The 16,286-nt window shown below is 44.2% G+C and overlaps 1 non-coding gene across 1 annotated transcript; it reads left to right on the plus strand.

Annotated features, from left to right (window-relative positions):
• The first annotated feature begins 2,160 nt into the window (after positions 1 to 2,160).
• Positions 2,161 to 2,298, plus strand: LOC119933764. Its single transcript, XR_005452637.1, has one exon. It is a non-coding gene; the product is annotated as a small nucleolar RNA SNORA7 (small nucleolar RNA).
• The last annotated feature ends 13,988 nt before the right edge of the window (positions 2,299 to 16,286 follow it).

Here is a 16,286-nt window from a genome sequence, read left to right on the forward strand (position 1 = left end):
CTTTCTGCTCTTTCGTGCTGCTGTGCTGAAAATTTCCCCTACTCGCCTTTGCAGAAAATCATTCTGGGTGCACAGAGTGAGATTAAGGAAAGGAAAAACTGATTTAAATTCAGACCACTCCCAAAGACTTTTCAACCTAAATCAATCCCCAGTCAAACCAGAAACTTTGCATTTTAGCTGCATCGACAAGTGCGTACAGAGAATACGCTGGAAACCACAGACACATAGACCTTTAATAATGTAAGAGAATGAATGAGCAGCCAATGTATTGACAGTCAGTGTTGCATCAAAATCTAACCTGACATAAAAAATTAAAAATGCATAACAAATAGATTTCTCATCTCCCAGAAGCAGGGGTCTGAGTTGTTATAACTGACTGCAACAAAGCAGATTCGGGTGATTTCGTGCTTTGATACCCCACTCAGTGAGAGATGCTAGTTATGAAAAAGATAAGGTTGAGCATTCTACAGTTTCTCAGGAAGACAGGCAATTGTATCCCTGTGCACCACATTTTATTGAAAATGTAGAAAAAGAAATGTTGGTTATTGCAACCAGGCGGCGAGCACTGCTATGATGTATACTTGATAAGCGCGTCTGTTACCTTCATCACGCAACTTCAGTCAGTCTCCTCACTGTATGGACAACCAGACTGCCACCAAACTCTCCTTGTTCCAAACTACCATGTCCCTGCATCGGCAGGCAATCCAGGAAAAGCAGACCGACAGCATTTGACATTCCAATTCAAACTTATTCTAAAGCTGGTGATGATGGTTCCAGTCACGGTGGGGGAAAAGGGGAGGTGTGTGTGTGTGTGTACACATGGTGTATGTGTGTTGGAGGGAGGGAGTGGGAGGAGCAGGGCAAGTGATGGAGGGAAAATAACTGCCTTTCTTATTTTTAAGATGACACTTTTCTTACAGGAATATTATCCATGCCACTGAGGATGGCTGGTAAATAGATGTGATTGACACCCCTCTGCATTGTTTACACATAAAAGGTCAGGGGTATGTCCCATGTAGAACCTGTCTGTTTTTCTGCCTGCCGCTCAGTATCCCTGAGCCCCACAAAGCCTTTGCACAAAGATTGCTGACCCTCTTCAAAGTTGTTGCCTGCCAGACTGGTCTGTCTGCTTCAAAGTTCAAACTTTCTTGCCTATCACGCCTGGTTGCTGCACGGTTTACAGTAATATGGGCTGTGATAAATGACTCTTTCACTCTTTAGCAGTGGTCTGAGTTGGGTGAGGAAAAAAAAATGAAGCTTCCCACCATCAGATCAGCAAATAGAAGCAGGATTCATTAAAAGTTAATGATGTAGGATGCAGATAATGAGAAATAGAAATGGAATTCATACAAACGTATTATCTTTTTGACGCGTGGCAGAATTTAATGCATAATCAACATTAAACTACAGTTCCAGTGGCTATTTTTAGTTGGCGGCCTTTTAGAAATCAAACCCCATTAAAGTTTCATGATTCTCGTGCTGGGTGTTTTATACCGTTGGAAACAATTATGTAATGTTCATAAAAGGATAAACAGCCACCATAATCCATTGTAATAACAATAACACCTTGTATTTATTTAGCACCTTCCTTCTGAAGACCTTGAAGTGCTTTGATTGATGGAATTGATTTTCTCTGTCCCCCTACCTTCCCTCCTTTGAGAAGGCCAAGCAGGCTGTGGGATGGGAAAATTATTCAACCTCAGCTTGCAGTGGGTCTAGAGTTCTGGTTTCCCCAGAAGATGACCCCAGCTTTACACACTTGGAGTCCAGGTTAAGCCTACCAAAATTAAATGGAGAAGTGAGACCGCAAGTCAGATATTTTGGGTATTTTAGGAAAATGAAAAGTTGTTGAATTATTTGGGTAACTGCCCCAGTTCTACCCTTCACATGGCTAGTGCAGATAGGGCATCCTCATGGTAATCCAAGTGATGTGCTCTGGTCACACAGCAGGTAAGTGGCAGAGCTGGGATTAGAGCTAAGGTCCTCCGATTCCCAGGCTCTTGCCCTTTCCACTAAGCCATACTGCTTCTCTGGTCTGGAGAAAGGTCATTTGGGCCTTTGGTGTTGTCGGTACCCTCGCCTTCTTTTGACTGACACTCGGCAGAAAAGTGGTGGGAAGAAAAAGGGGTTCTGGGATTAGGGCCTTCTAAGGTGGGAAAACCCCTCTCAGGACTGCACCTGGTGAGTTTCCAGTACTCTACCAGTCTGGGCTACGGGAGGGAGGGTCAAGCAGAGGTATACTCATTCCATTCCTAGCTTGGGCAGTGGCTAGCGAGTGGAAGGCAATCTGCTACAAGTCAAAACTCACCTGTGATGGGCAGAAGCAGCATGGGAGAGAGTCGAGGGTGGAGACTCAAGTTTACTGCGTGGAAGGAAGCAATGGCAAAACACTTCCTTAATTTTACCCAGAAAATGCTATGGATGCCAGAACGATGGCAGATGGAGGTGGGGCGCTCTGGGAGAGATGTGTCCATGGAGTCGCTACAGGTCGAAGATGACTCGACAGCATAAGACAAGACAAGGTGGCAAAAATGTGCTGACCCCTCCTGTTCTGTAGGACGTAATTCGGTTAAACTGCAGACATAAAGCATCACGTAGTGATGTCATAAGCAACATTTTTCTTGAGTGCATCGGAGCAGCAATTCCCTGCCCCTGCATTGCTGCCGCTTGTTTTTTAAATGGTATATGCTATGTCCTCCCTATGTGCCAGGCACTGTACTAAGCGCTGGGGTAGATACAAGATAATCAAGTTAGATACCATCCCTGTCTCACATGGGCTCACAGTCTTAATCCTTAATTTAATAGATAAGGTAACTGAGGCATGGAGAAGTAAAGTGACTTGCCCAAGGTCACACGGCGAACAAGTGGCAGAGCTGGGATTAGAACCTGAGTCCCTCTGAATCTCAAGTCTGTGCTCTATCCACTAGGCTATGCCGCCTCTCAGCATAGCCACCTGCACAGCCACCCTGCCCCTAAAAATAATAATAATGATGATGATGGCATTTATTAAGCGCTTACTCTGTGCAAAGCACTGTTCTAAGTGTTGGGGAGGTTACAAGGTGATCAGGTTGTCCCACGGCGGGCTCACAGTCTTAATCCCCATTTTACAGATGAGGTAACTGAGGCCCAGAGAAGTTGTGACTTGCCCAAAGTCACATAGCTGACAATTGGTGGAGCCAGGATTTGAACCCCTGACCTCTGACTCCAAAGCCCGGGCTCTTTCCACTGAGCCACGCTGCTTCTCAAAACCACCACTACCCCTCTGGCTAGACAGCTATACCATCCCTGCAACAGATGCCCCTGACCTGTGCTCCAGACTGCTTGGCTCTGAGAGCTCAGCTTCCACCCCGTTTACAGATCACTTTTGTCCAGCATGACTCACAAGCCTACTGTCACCGTATCAGGAGAGGCACAAGGGCATGTACCTATTAATAATAATAATAATAATGATAATATTGTTAAGCACTTACTATGTGCAAAGCACTGTGGGGGGATACAAGGTGATCAAGTTGTCTGTCCTACATGGGGCTCACAGTCTTAATCCCCATTTTACAGATGAGGTAACTGAAGCACAGAGAAGTTAAGTGACTTGCCCAAAGTCACACAGCTGGCACACACTTCCATTTTTGCGAGGGGGCAGGGTTGCCCTTGTCTGTGCGGGGGGATGTGTTGCTGCCATCTCTCCAAGGGCCTCTGTTGCTACAACCTTTGTGTGGGACTGTGCCACTGCTCCTGTAGGGTGGACCCCTGAGGCTCTTGCTTACCTTGCTTACTGTTGGAAGGTAACTCTGGTCGGGATCAGGGATAGGAAGAGAGTTCCCCACTGGAGGCATAAATAAGTGTTGCCTCTTCTCACAAGTGGGTGCCATGGCCCTTTAAAAAAGATGGCTTGCCACCAGTAATTGTGTCTTTTGAGCAGAGGGTGACCCTGAAATCAGGGAATTACAGGCTTGAAGGTGGGGTTTCTTTTGTTTATCGAATGTTTTCTTCTTTAACAAGCCTCTTCTTCTGTTGGCATGTGTAGACTGGAATAAAGCGATTTCAAAATAAATGTGCTTCTCATATAATTTGGGATGGTATGACTTTCGTCTAAGCAAGCTATATAGTGCTGACCTCTCTTGGCCAGGTAGGTTTGAAGCTAGCACAGTTTTCCTAAAGTCGAAGATCCCAAATACCGGCCCTGGGATCATCAGCTTCTATGGATCTTTGAAATCTATCTCTGCACAGTCAATTAAGACCTTTTCTCATTTAGGCTGCTCTGGGGAAATCTGATCCACACGGAGGAAGTGACTATTAAAAGGTCAATTAAGCGCCCACACACAATGTAATAAGGCTCCTTGCATTTATATGATGCTTTTCTTTAAGGGGCTCAGAGATCTTTAATAGCACGTGTTGTCTGCTGCGGCATCCCTTTTAAAACTGAGGAGGTAGAGAGAGGGATGGGAACCTGTATTTTGCCTGTAAGGAAGATGATATTCAGGCGTCCTGCCGGAAAGCCAATAGGTTATGTGAATATTAATATCATTGTTCACAGCCGATCCAGAGCTCCAATTTTTCCTTTTACTTTTCTGTCCTACAGGATCTTATATCATCTATTTCTGCTGATTCCATCCACTGGAAAATAATTTAAAGTGTTCCATCCTTGAGTCAAGGAGCAGAAATGCCAAAAAATGCATTAAGCTTTGAGGATTGAAACTGACTCTGGGCTTTCATTTAGATTTGCTTATTTTTGCGACATTTTCTTAGGATGAGAGATGTTGGCTAAACAGTGGCAGGTCTTCTTTAAAGATTGTTTCTTTAAGGATTCTTTAAGGATTCTTCAAGGATTGTTTGATATTAATTCTGTCTCATCCTAACAGACCAACACAGTTTACAAAGTTTAAGTTCACTCTGAAGTACCTTGATTCCTTCAGGAGCAAAATGACAAATTCATCTAAATAAGTTAGTATGTAAGCAATGTATTAAACAACTATCCATAACCGAATGGACGGAGACACATACCTTTCACCCTAAATTCCTAGCAAAATAGAAACCAACATTACAAAATCCAAATTATCCGCAGCAGAAAGATCGAAAGAAAACAAAACATGTCAATTCCTTAGGTTCCCCTTTCATTGCACCTGTATTTCCCTTCTTAATGTTTCAGGTATTTCAGGGGAGACTCTCACTGGAAAATGAAGGAATTGTCATTCATTCTGTAATTCCCTGGGCCTCTCAGAGCTGCAGAATTTTGAAAACAAGAGAATGTGAAATTGCATTTGTAAAGAATGCCCTTTGTTTTTTCCATTATAAAACTCATCATGCATATTTCTTTTTTGCTGCTTACTTTTGTCACATATTCTAAGGGAGTGCTCCAACAGATTGAAACTTCAGGGGCTCTGTATCACTGTGTCTCCTCTGACACTAGAGGAGACCAGTGATATTTTTGGAAAATCAGTTTCCAATGGTAAATCCCTTTTCAATTATTTGAAACCATCAGAGACAAACATAACTCTGAGCTCCAAGTGTTATTACCAGGGATTTCCCAGGAAAGATAAAGCTACAAAGCCCAGTTCTGCCCTGTACATAAAGACTATCTCCACACTTGCACCTTGTTTGAGGGTATGTCCTTGGAGAAGCAGCGTGGCTCAGTGGAAAGAGCACGGGTTTGGAGTCAGAGGTCATGGGTTCAAATCCCTGCTCCGCCAACTGTCAGCTGTGTGACTTTGGGCAAGTCACTTAACTTCTCTGTGCCTCAGTTACCTCATCTATAAAATGGGGATTAAAACTGTGATCCCCCATGGGACAACCTAATCACTTTGTAACCTCCCCAGAACTTAACAAATACCATCATTATTATTATGTCCAGGGATCAGGGCTTCAGGAGAATGTCAGCAGCATGCCAGTCACCACTGTCCTCCTACTTGATGTTTCTTCTGCGCAACTGTCATAGAGGCATTGCAAAGAGCAAGTGTTAGCACAGACTAATGCTGCTCAGGGTATCAGTCTCTGCTTGATGCAAGTATTTGTTTGAGATGGAAGGAGCACATGGAGGCTATTTCCATTCTGCAGTAACAGAGGTTCAGCAAAGTCTTCTCCATGGCATCGTGTGGAACCGGAGGAATCTCAACATTATTGGGGCTGTGTCTTGCTGGGACTTCCTCAGAGATCACCCCAGAAACCCTGACATTGGGACGTTTTTCTGATTGACAGAAAAGCGCCCTCCCCTTGAATAACAGCTCCCATGTCTCATCCTGCCACCACCCTAGGGCCCAAAGAACAGTCCTCAGAGTTCAGGCAGCTGACATCAAGAGAGGAGAGCAGGCCAGAAACACTGGCACCCGCTGCAAGTGGCAGTCAATCAGGAGAAATCAAGAAAGGGGCATTATCACACCCATCCCCAGCAAAATCCATCTGCACAAGATCCGTCTGTTTTCCAGTCCTTCCATGGTAAGGTAGGACAAAAGTGATTAGTAGCAAATCTCCCTATCGTTAGTTGCCTAATGATGCAGATTTCATTAAGGCTGATAAGAAACAGGTGGATTCTGCAGAAGGTTTTCAAATTGATGTTGGGCGGTGACCCAAATAGTCTCATCCAGGCATGGGAAAAAGCAGTTTAAATCAAAGTGTCAGAGGATGCAGGGCCGTCAACGTTGGTGCTGGGGGATTTCCATGGATTCCAATATTTTTTCATGGTAAAACCCAGGCTGTCTGTTGGTAAAATTGCCAAGAGTCTTTGCTTGGGCAAAATGGCTAGATGTGTTTCTCAGGAGTTGCTATCGCTCCTGTGTGGTAAGCGCCTTCAGTGGTAGGCAGTGCACTTAGACTGTAGTGAACACACAACATTTTCTGAAAATTTCAGAGACTTGGTGGCCGAACAGAGGAAGGAGCCAGATAATTGTTCTCTGTGAAATAGGTCATTTCCTATGTTGGAAAAGGATAAAACAAATAAATGTAAGGTAATCTATTTCCCTCAGGCAGATAGTTTCTCCCTGGGTGACCCCCTGCCCAATGTTGAGGGTAGTTGCGATCACTTTCCTGAGCTGTGTTGTTTGCACTTCCAAGCAGATCCCAGGATGTCACCTGGAAGTGTAGCCGTGATGACCAAGGAAAGTGGGAAGAGCAGGAAGTTTCAGCTTTTCTATGGTGCAGATGAGCACCATCAGCAATGGCAGTGGGAGGGCAGAGGGCAGAACTCCTTAGAGTTGGCAGAAATCTTCCGACAATCAAAAATGAAAATAAAATGAAAATACCCTTAGTAAGTACAATGACCCTCAACACTATGATGTAGTAAATTCTTTAAGGATCTGGATGCAGGCAAGCAGAGGCCATGGTGAAGGTGGGGGTGGGCACTCCTGGGTCTGGAATGTGGTTGGGAGCAAGGTTAGGCACAGAAATTACATGGAAGTCTCAGGCTGCTGCTTCCATGGGGTTGACATTGCTTACCCTCTCTCATTAGAGAGTGAAGTCCTGGTTCCTGCTTCCCTTCACCCCCTTCTTCCCCACCCCACCAGTTTGAGCAAGTGGGAAGAGCTCAGTCCAACCCTCCCTGGGTGCTTCCTCCCTCTTCCACTCCCCAGATCTCACCGCCCTGACTGTGAGCACCTCGGCTCTGCTTCCCTGCCCTCTGGAGTCTGGAGTCCAGCTATTTGCCTCTTCCCAGTACTCAAGCCCTGGACCCTGGCTGCATGGTGGCAAAAGAAACAAGATGTCAGGTCCCAGCGTGCCCCACCAGGAGGATCAGACTCTGATGATGGCCACCAATGATTGACTGTGGGAACTGAGTGACAGCCCAACAACCAACAGAATAATAATAGTCATGGTATTAGCTAATCGCTTACAATGTGCCAAACACTGTACTAAATGCAAGGTTGATACAAGATAATCAGGCAGGACACGGTCCCTATCCCACATCCATTCTAAGTAGGAGAGAAAACTTTATGGATGAGGAAATTAAAGCTTAGAGAAGTGAAGTGACTTGCTTTGAGGTCACCCAGCAGGCAATTGGTGGAGGCAGAATTAGAACTCAAGTCCTCTGACTTCTAAGCCTGTGATCACTAGATCATGCTAGCCAGGGGGGATTTGAACGAGCCTAACCATCTAGGGGAGACAATGTGTAAATGGACAAAGGAACAAAAGGTCAGATTTGTAGGAAAACACAAGCTCGAAGCCTGGAGCTGCACACATGTGTTGGGACCACCCAGGAGAGAATGGGAATGAAGGCGTTTGGATTGGAATGAGCTGCTGTTTGGGGGTTTCTCTGCTACCCTCCTCCAGGGAATAGTGGAAATTTCAACTGGATTTGGAAACGGTTTGGAAAAATTCAAAAGCTGAGGATTTATTGAAGATAATCACATAGATTCCTATTCTGGAGTCCTAGACGGAGAATTATTTGTATAATCAGTATTATTTCATCATCTTCATCATCAAAAGTATTCACTGAGTAAGCACTGTGTGCAGAGCACTGTTCTAAACATATGGGAGAAGGACAAGACAAGTTCCCTACTTTCCTAGTATCTATTCAGAGATACTGAGGCCAAATTTCAGGGAAGCATGCAGTGAATGAGCCGTGTAGCTTGTGTACGGCCTGCAAGTTGTTGAGTATACCAACAAAATATAAACATCATTTACATGCCTGGCATTTTGGGGTCAGCCACAGTACAGATTCAGACTCTCCGGCTACAAGCCAGCATGAGGAATACTGGGAATTGAATTAGGGCCAGAAGGCAGGTTAACAAATGGAGAAGCCAGTGGGGCCTTCAACTTACATAAATTTCATAGCAGAAGATAGGCAGAGGAGTAAGTTCCCACCCCTTCTTTACCTCAGTGATTAGTCTATCCTCTGGAAGAAGCTGTACAGCATAACCTGGAACTCTGAGTGATGGAGCTGGCTCAGGAAGAAAGTGATTCAGCCTTTCACACACATCCTCTGGGCCAGAGAAAGCAACCAAGACCTTCCCTCCTGCCCAACACCATTCACCACCATTTTTCTGCCCTTTCTCTCCAAGCCCTTCCTCAGAAAGTCCAGTTTATGAGAGCCAAGGGTAATACTCCAGTTTGCAATCCACTTAGGTTTGTGGTCTCTGGGGTAGCAATAGACAGAAACATCTGAACGAGGAAGCTGATTTTGAACTCAGAAAGCAGGTTTGGTTTATCACGTGCCAGTCATTTCAACAACCCTGGGCTCTCAAGGCCTCATTTTCTCATGCTGCTAATTCCCTATCTCCTAGAGTGCCCATTTATTTCCTAGATTCTTCCTGTGACCACCAGATTTCTCCCTTTCAAGCACAGTCACAGAAATAGACTGAAATCACCTGGGACTCCAGTGACCTCTTTGCTGGTTCAAACTGACAGATGTTAATCTGGAGGCAGAAGGAATTTGTCAGTATTGAACAAACTTCATATCAAAATGGCCCTCCTGGCTTCATCCTGCTCCCAAACACCACCATTACCTCTAGTCGTGTGTGGTCTCTCCTGAGCAAAGTCGCTACTTTTATTAAATGATGTGACACTGTGACCAAATGAGAAAAGGACTCCAAACACCTTCTTATTAGGGATTCTGCATGGGATTAAAATGAGAACTGGTACACTCAGAAAGAAAAGAGAACGTAAATCATTCAGTCATGATTTCAGGGATGAATGCCAAATACATTCAAGACTTAAGAGAAATTAGCAAAGTGCTATTGTATGTCCTCTTGGAGTTCAGAGCCGTCATTGTCAAAATGATTCTACATCTAAGGGGATCTATTCTGTTCCCCTAGGAATGAGTTTTCCCAGACTCTCTGGGTAACAAGAGGTTTTTTAAACCAACACCCAGGTTCTGGTCTCAGGGGTCCTAGTGCATATGTTGATTTGCCCCTGGGGTAGGGACTCCCTTTTGTCTTTATGCTAGAGGATCCCAAGATTGTCCCAGAACATTGCTGTCATCATCTTGGGACTGCAAGTGTAGAATCCCTGAAAGACAGAGGGAGCATTTGAGGTTCAGTTAGCCAGTCCTGCCACCTTAGGACTGTCTGCTCAGGTCTGGAGTAATGCAAATGCCACACCAACCCCTCTCCCTTCACTGTCAGTAGGGAATCTCTGAATTTTCCAGTTCCACATGCACATCTTCATTTGTAAGCAGATAAGGACCATTTCCTTTGATAAAGGTCTCAACCAAAACACCATAGCATGGGCCTGGAAATCAGAAGGACATGGGTTCTAATGCAAGCTCCACCACTTGTCTGCTGTGTGACCATGGCAAGTCACGTAACCTCTCTGTGCCTCATTTACCTTCATTCATTCATTCAATCATATTTATTGAGCACTTACTGTGTGCAGAGCACTGTACTAAGCACTTGGAAAGTACAATTCCGCTGCAGATAGAGACAATCCCTACCCAACAACAGGCTCACGGTTTAGAAGGGGCAGGCAGAAAACAAAACAAAACAAGTAGATAGACATCAGTTTTACCTCACCTGTAAAATGGGGATTAAGATTGTGAGCTCCATTCATTCAATCGTATTTATTGAGCGCTTATTGTGCAGAGCACTGTACTAAGCTCCATGTGGGAAAGGGACTATGCCTGACCTGATTAGCTTGTATCTACCCCAGAGCTTAGAACAGTGCTTGATGCATAGTAAATGCTAAATGAATACCAACACCATCATGCTCTAAATAACTGTACAACGTCAATATAGACAAAACAAAATATATAAACAAAATATTGTTTCCCATGTGGCACATATACCATAGACTCTCTCTCTCTCTCTCTCTCTCTCTCTCTCTCTCTCTCTCTGTCTCTCTCTCTCTCTCCCTATATATATATATGCACACACACATATATATATATAAATATATTATATATATGGAGAGAGAGAGAGAGAGAGAGAGAGAGAGAGTGACACAGCAGCTCACTGAGGGCAAGGGAATGTGTCTGTTTATTGTTATAATGTACTCTCCCAAGTGCTTACTACAGTGCTCTGCACACAGTAAGGCCTCAGTAAACACAATCAAATTGAATGAAGGATACAGACTTGGGAGTCAGAGGACCTGGGTTCTAATCCCAGCTCTGCCACTTGTCTGCTGTGTGACCTTGGGTAAGTGACTTCACTTCTCTGGGCCTCAATTACCTCATCTGTAAAATGGGGATTAAGACTGTGAGCCCCACGAAGGACAGGGACTGTGTTCGACCCTATTATTTTGTATCTACACTGGTGCTATGAGCTGATGCTTTATCGTGATAGGAGAGTTTGCTTACACTGTTGAAGCTTAGAGCTATGCCATATAGGGCTACTCATAACGGAAAGTTCTAAGCTCAAGTGGCAGACAAGATCGATTCACCTGTGCTGTGCAGTAGCAGCATGGGAGTCAAAGGCAAATGATCAAGTGATTGAAATGTTGATCAAAGAAAATGGCAAAGAGTCAAGTTTTTGAAAGAAGGCAATGGTAAACCACTTCTGTATCTTTACCAAGAACACTCTATGGATAAACATACCAAAATGACTTTGTGACAGAAGATGGGACGTTCTGAAAATATGTCCCTGGAGTCGCTATGAGTAGAAATGACTCGACAGCATTTAAAGAAGCCCCCAGCACTTAGTACAGTGCCTGGCACAGAGTAAGCACTTAACAAATACCACAATTATTATTTTTATTATTATTACAAGAACAATACAGTATATTAGTACAAATGAAATTTGAAACTTGATCCAGCAAGAACTGCCTATCCCTGATCTGGTACATGAACCACACATAGCTCAGACTACTGGATTCCAGTGTTCCTGGCCAAAAAAATCCAATTTACTCTGTGTAGGGCATTGTGCTAAATGCTTTGGAGAGTTCAACACAACAGAATCGGTAGACATGTTCTCTAGCCACAAGGAACTTAAGGTCTAGAGGAGGAGACAGCCATTAAATTCAATTATGAATATGTACATACTGTGCTGCGGGGCTGAGGGTGGGGGGAATTTCAAGTGCATAAAGGATACAGATCTAAGTGCATAGGTAATGTGGAAGGGAGAGGGAGTAGAGGAAATGAGAGTTTAGTCAAAGGGTTTCTGAGGAGATGTGAATTCAATAAGGCTTTGAAAGTGGGGAGAGTTGTGATCTGTCAATATAAAGGGAAAAGGTGTTTCAGGCCACAAGGAAGATGTGCATAAAGCTTTTGTACTTCTATTTGTTCTGACTACTTTGACACCTGTCTCCATGTTCTGTTTTGTTGTCTGTCTCCCCCTTCTAGACTGTGAGCCCGTTGTTGGGTAGGGACCATCTATATATGTTGCCAACTTGTCCTTCCCAAGCACTTAGTACAGTGCTCTGCACATAGTAAGCACTCAATAAATACGATTGAATGAATGTGGACCAGGGTTCAGTGGTGAGACAGATGGAATCAAGGTACAGTGAGTAGTTTGGCATTAGAGGGGTGAAGTGTTTGGGCTGGGATGTAGAAGGAAATCAGTGAGGTAAAGTAAGTGAGGGGGAGGTGACTGAGTCCCTTAAAGCCAATGTAAAATGTTTCTGTTTGATATGGAAGTGGACGGGCAACCACTGGAGGTTCTGGAGGAATGGGGAGAGATGGACTGAAAGTTTTTTCACAAAAAAAGGTCTAGACAACAGATTGAATTATTGACTGGAGTGGGGAAAGACGGAGGCAGGGAAGTTAGCCAGGAGACTGATGTAATAGTCAAGTCAGAATATGGAAAGTGCTTGGATCAGAGTAGAAGTAGCTCAGATGGAGAGAAAAGGGAGGATTTTAGTGATGTTGTGAAGGTAGAAATGAGAGGATTTGGTGACAGATCGACTATGTGGGTTGAATGAAAAAGATGAGTCAAGGATAATGCAAAGGTTACAGGCTTGTGGGACAGGGATGAGGGTGGCGCTGTCTAAAGTTTTTTCTGTTTTTAATGGTATTTGTTAACTGCTTACTATGTTCCAGGCATCATACTAATTGCTGGGATAGACATGATGTAATCAGGTTGGACACAGTCCCTGTCCCACATAGGATTCAAACTCTTGATCCTCATTATACAGATGAGGTAACTGAGGCATAGAGAAGTGGAATGACTTGCCCAAAGTCACACAGTAGACAAGGGGTGGGGTTGAGATTAGAATCCAGATCCTCTTACTCTACCTGGTACTTGGCACCTGGTGGGGGGGAGGGGAGGTGTGACGATAGACAGGAAGGTGCGGAGCAGGACTCGATGTTGGCTTCATAGTAATAATAATAATGGCATTTATTAAGCACTTCCTACATGCTTACTATGTGCAAAGCACTGTTCTAAGCACTGGGGAGGTTACAAGGTGATCAGGTTGTCCCACGGGGGGCTCACAGTTTTAATCTCCATTTTACAGATGAGGGAACTGAGGCACAGAGAAGTTAAGTGATTTGCCCAAAGTCACAGCTGACAATTGGCACTTCATGGTAGAATTGGCCCGGGGTTCACCTTTCTGTCCCGGCGCCTAAGCCCAAGGGAGGCAAGGATAAAATGTATGTCTCCCTCGTACCCAGAGCTTCTCCTCCAGCCCTATCACAGGCAGATGCCAGGATCGGGAATCTCAGTAATGTTTAATAGTATACTTAATTCTGCAATATTAAAAGTAATTCCAGTTCAAATCCCCTTTCCTAGATCTAATACATTTTTCCCAGGACCCTCAGTACTTCCCTGTTGGCATCCAGTGCTCATGTTCCTCTTGTCCTTCCCCCTCTTCTCTTGGGTCATCCCAGGTTAGAGTCTCCAAGTGCTTAGGTTGCCAGGGCCTCTTTAGTGTCCTATCTTCTGCTAAGGGGCAGGAGACTCATTCCTCTGGTATTCTAAGTCTGGACCTCAAACCTCCAGGGGATCCTAACCCTTCCTCACCCCAGATCATCTCTGATCCCTCCCTGGGTCCAATGTCCATCCACAGCCCTGAGCCTTCCCTCTGTCCTGCTCTCCCAGGCACACAGCTGGCCTCAGGATGGTCATGGATCTCCTTCTCCAACTACTTGCACCCCCTATTTCCTCCCCAATTCTTCCTTCTGAGTAGCGTACCTCCAATATTGCCATGTAAGGCACTCATTACACTTCCCTCAGTACCGAAGTGATTATTCTCCTGGCTTCCTCTCCCCTTTCTTGTGTGTGGGGGCTAACTGGACTGACCACTGAATCGATGCCCCAATTCTTAGTTGTTCAGACACCACTAGCTCCAAGCTCTCAGATGACACATACCCCCACCCCTCTTCACACTTCCTTCACCCCTAGGAGTTTGGATGGTGTATTTTCTCCTCTAATTTCAACCCGTATCCTAGAAAACAACAAAGATTATGTTGTCATCCTCACTGTCCTAATTCTTCATATCTTTGAGCCCATTTATTAAACCTGCTTGAATACTTATGGGCTTCTAATTAGCAAGAGGAACTGGACAACTAACATGCCCAAATGATTATTATTAATAACATATCCCAGTTCTCTGTAGCTATGGCCCATTCCCTGAGCACCATCTGAATCAGAACAAGGTGTTCTAAAGAGAAAAATCTAGCAAAGAACAAAACTCCTTGCTGCCTTGTTCCTTTCTTAGAGTAAATTATCAACTCACAATAGGCTTTCAGGAGTTGAATAGATGTCCTTTCTTTGCTTGCCCAGGCTTTTTTTTTTTTCACAGAATAGCCTTCCAAATTGCCCAGGTGTTATTTGCATATTTTAAAGGCCTTCAGAGACAATGATGTTGACAATTTCTCTTAATGCACACAATGTGTTGCCAAATAGAAATACAATTGCACCCTAGACTATTCCATTACCTTCTAACAATGGCAAAACCTTGTAATAGTACCAGGCTTGAAATAAAAGCTTCACTTGCCATTGTAAAAACCAGCATACAGCATCCACACATATGCATATTCATCCATTTTAACTTGGCAGTTAGTTATCAAGGCTGAAAATCGTCCTGTGAAATCATGTAGGTTTAGATTTGTCCGGAGTAGCAGAGCTAGGGTGAGTCCTGTAGACTGTTCTGCAATCAAACAATCGACCCTATTTATTCATTTCACTTAATCATATTTATTGAACGCTTACTATGTAAAGAGCACTGTACAAAATAATAATAATAATGGCATTTATTAAGCGCTTACTGTATGCAAAGCACTGTTCTAAGCGCTGGGAAGGTTACAAGGTGATCAGGTTGTCCCATGGGGGGCTCACAGTCTTAATCCCCATTTTACAGATGAGATAACTGAGGCACAGAGAAGTAAAGTGACTTGCCCAAAGTCACACAGCTGACAATTGGCAGAGCTGGGATTTGAACCCGTGAACTCTGATTCCAAAGCCTGTGCTCTTTCCACTGAGCCATGCTACTTCTCCAATGCTTGGAAGAGTACAATATAACAGAGTTGGTAGACATATTCCCTGCCCACGAGAACTGCCCACAGTGCTAGTACAGTGCCTGACACATAGGAAGAACTTAACTAAATTAAAAAATGGAGCTTACAGCCTAGAGTGAAAAATAGACATTAAAAGAAATTATGGATATCTACATTAGTGCTGCGGGGCTGAGGGTCCACATGTTTTGTTTTGTTGTCTGTCTCTCCCTTCTAGACTGTGAGCCCGTTGTTGGGTAGGGACCGTCTCTATATGTTGCTAAGTTGTACTTCCCAAGAGCTTAGTACAGTGCTCTGCACGCAGTAAGCGCTCAATAAATATGATTGAATGAATGAAAGTGTAAATCCAAGAGCAAGGGTGATACGGAAAGGAAAGGGAGTAGGGGAAATGAGGGTTTAGTCAGGAAGGCCTCTTGGAGGAGATGATTTTAATAAGGCTTTGGAGGTGGGGAGACTGACAGTCTGTCGGATGTGAAGGGAAAGTGAGTATCAGGACCCAGTCAGGGAACTATCTAAAGAGCCTCATATTACAGGCTAAATCCTGCACTTCAGTGCCTGGCACGGAATGAACATGGACCACTAGCATTTATCAGTAATACGCTTCAGTAATAACAATAATAATAATGTTGGTATTTGTTAGGTGCTTGCTATGTGCTTGCTATGTAATCAGGTTGTCCCTCACAGGGCTCAGTCTTCATCCCCATTTTACAGGTGAGATAACAGATACAGAGAAGTGAAGTGACTAGCCCAAGGTCACACAGCTGACAAGTTGCAGAGCTGGGATTAGAACCCATGACCTCTGACTCCCAAGCCTGGGCTCTTTCCAGTGAAACATGCTGCTTCTCTACTTATACCTATTATACCTCCCCTTCTAAACTGCACTCTCCCAAGCACTAAGTACAGTGTTCATTCATTCATTCATTCAATCGTAATTATTGAGTGTTTACTATGTGCAGAGCACTGTACTAAGCACTTG

This window comes from Tachyglossus aculeatus, chromosome 10 (assembly GCF_015852505.1).
Source record: "Tachyglossus aculeatus isolate mTacAcu1 chromosome 10, mTacAcu1.pri, whole genome shotgun sequence".
NCBI lineage: Eukaryota > Metazoa > Chordata > Mammalia > Monotremata > Tachyglossidae > Tachyglossus > Tachyglossus aculeatus.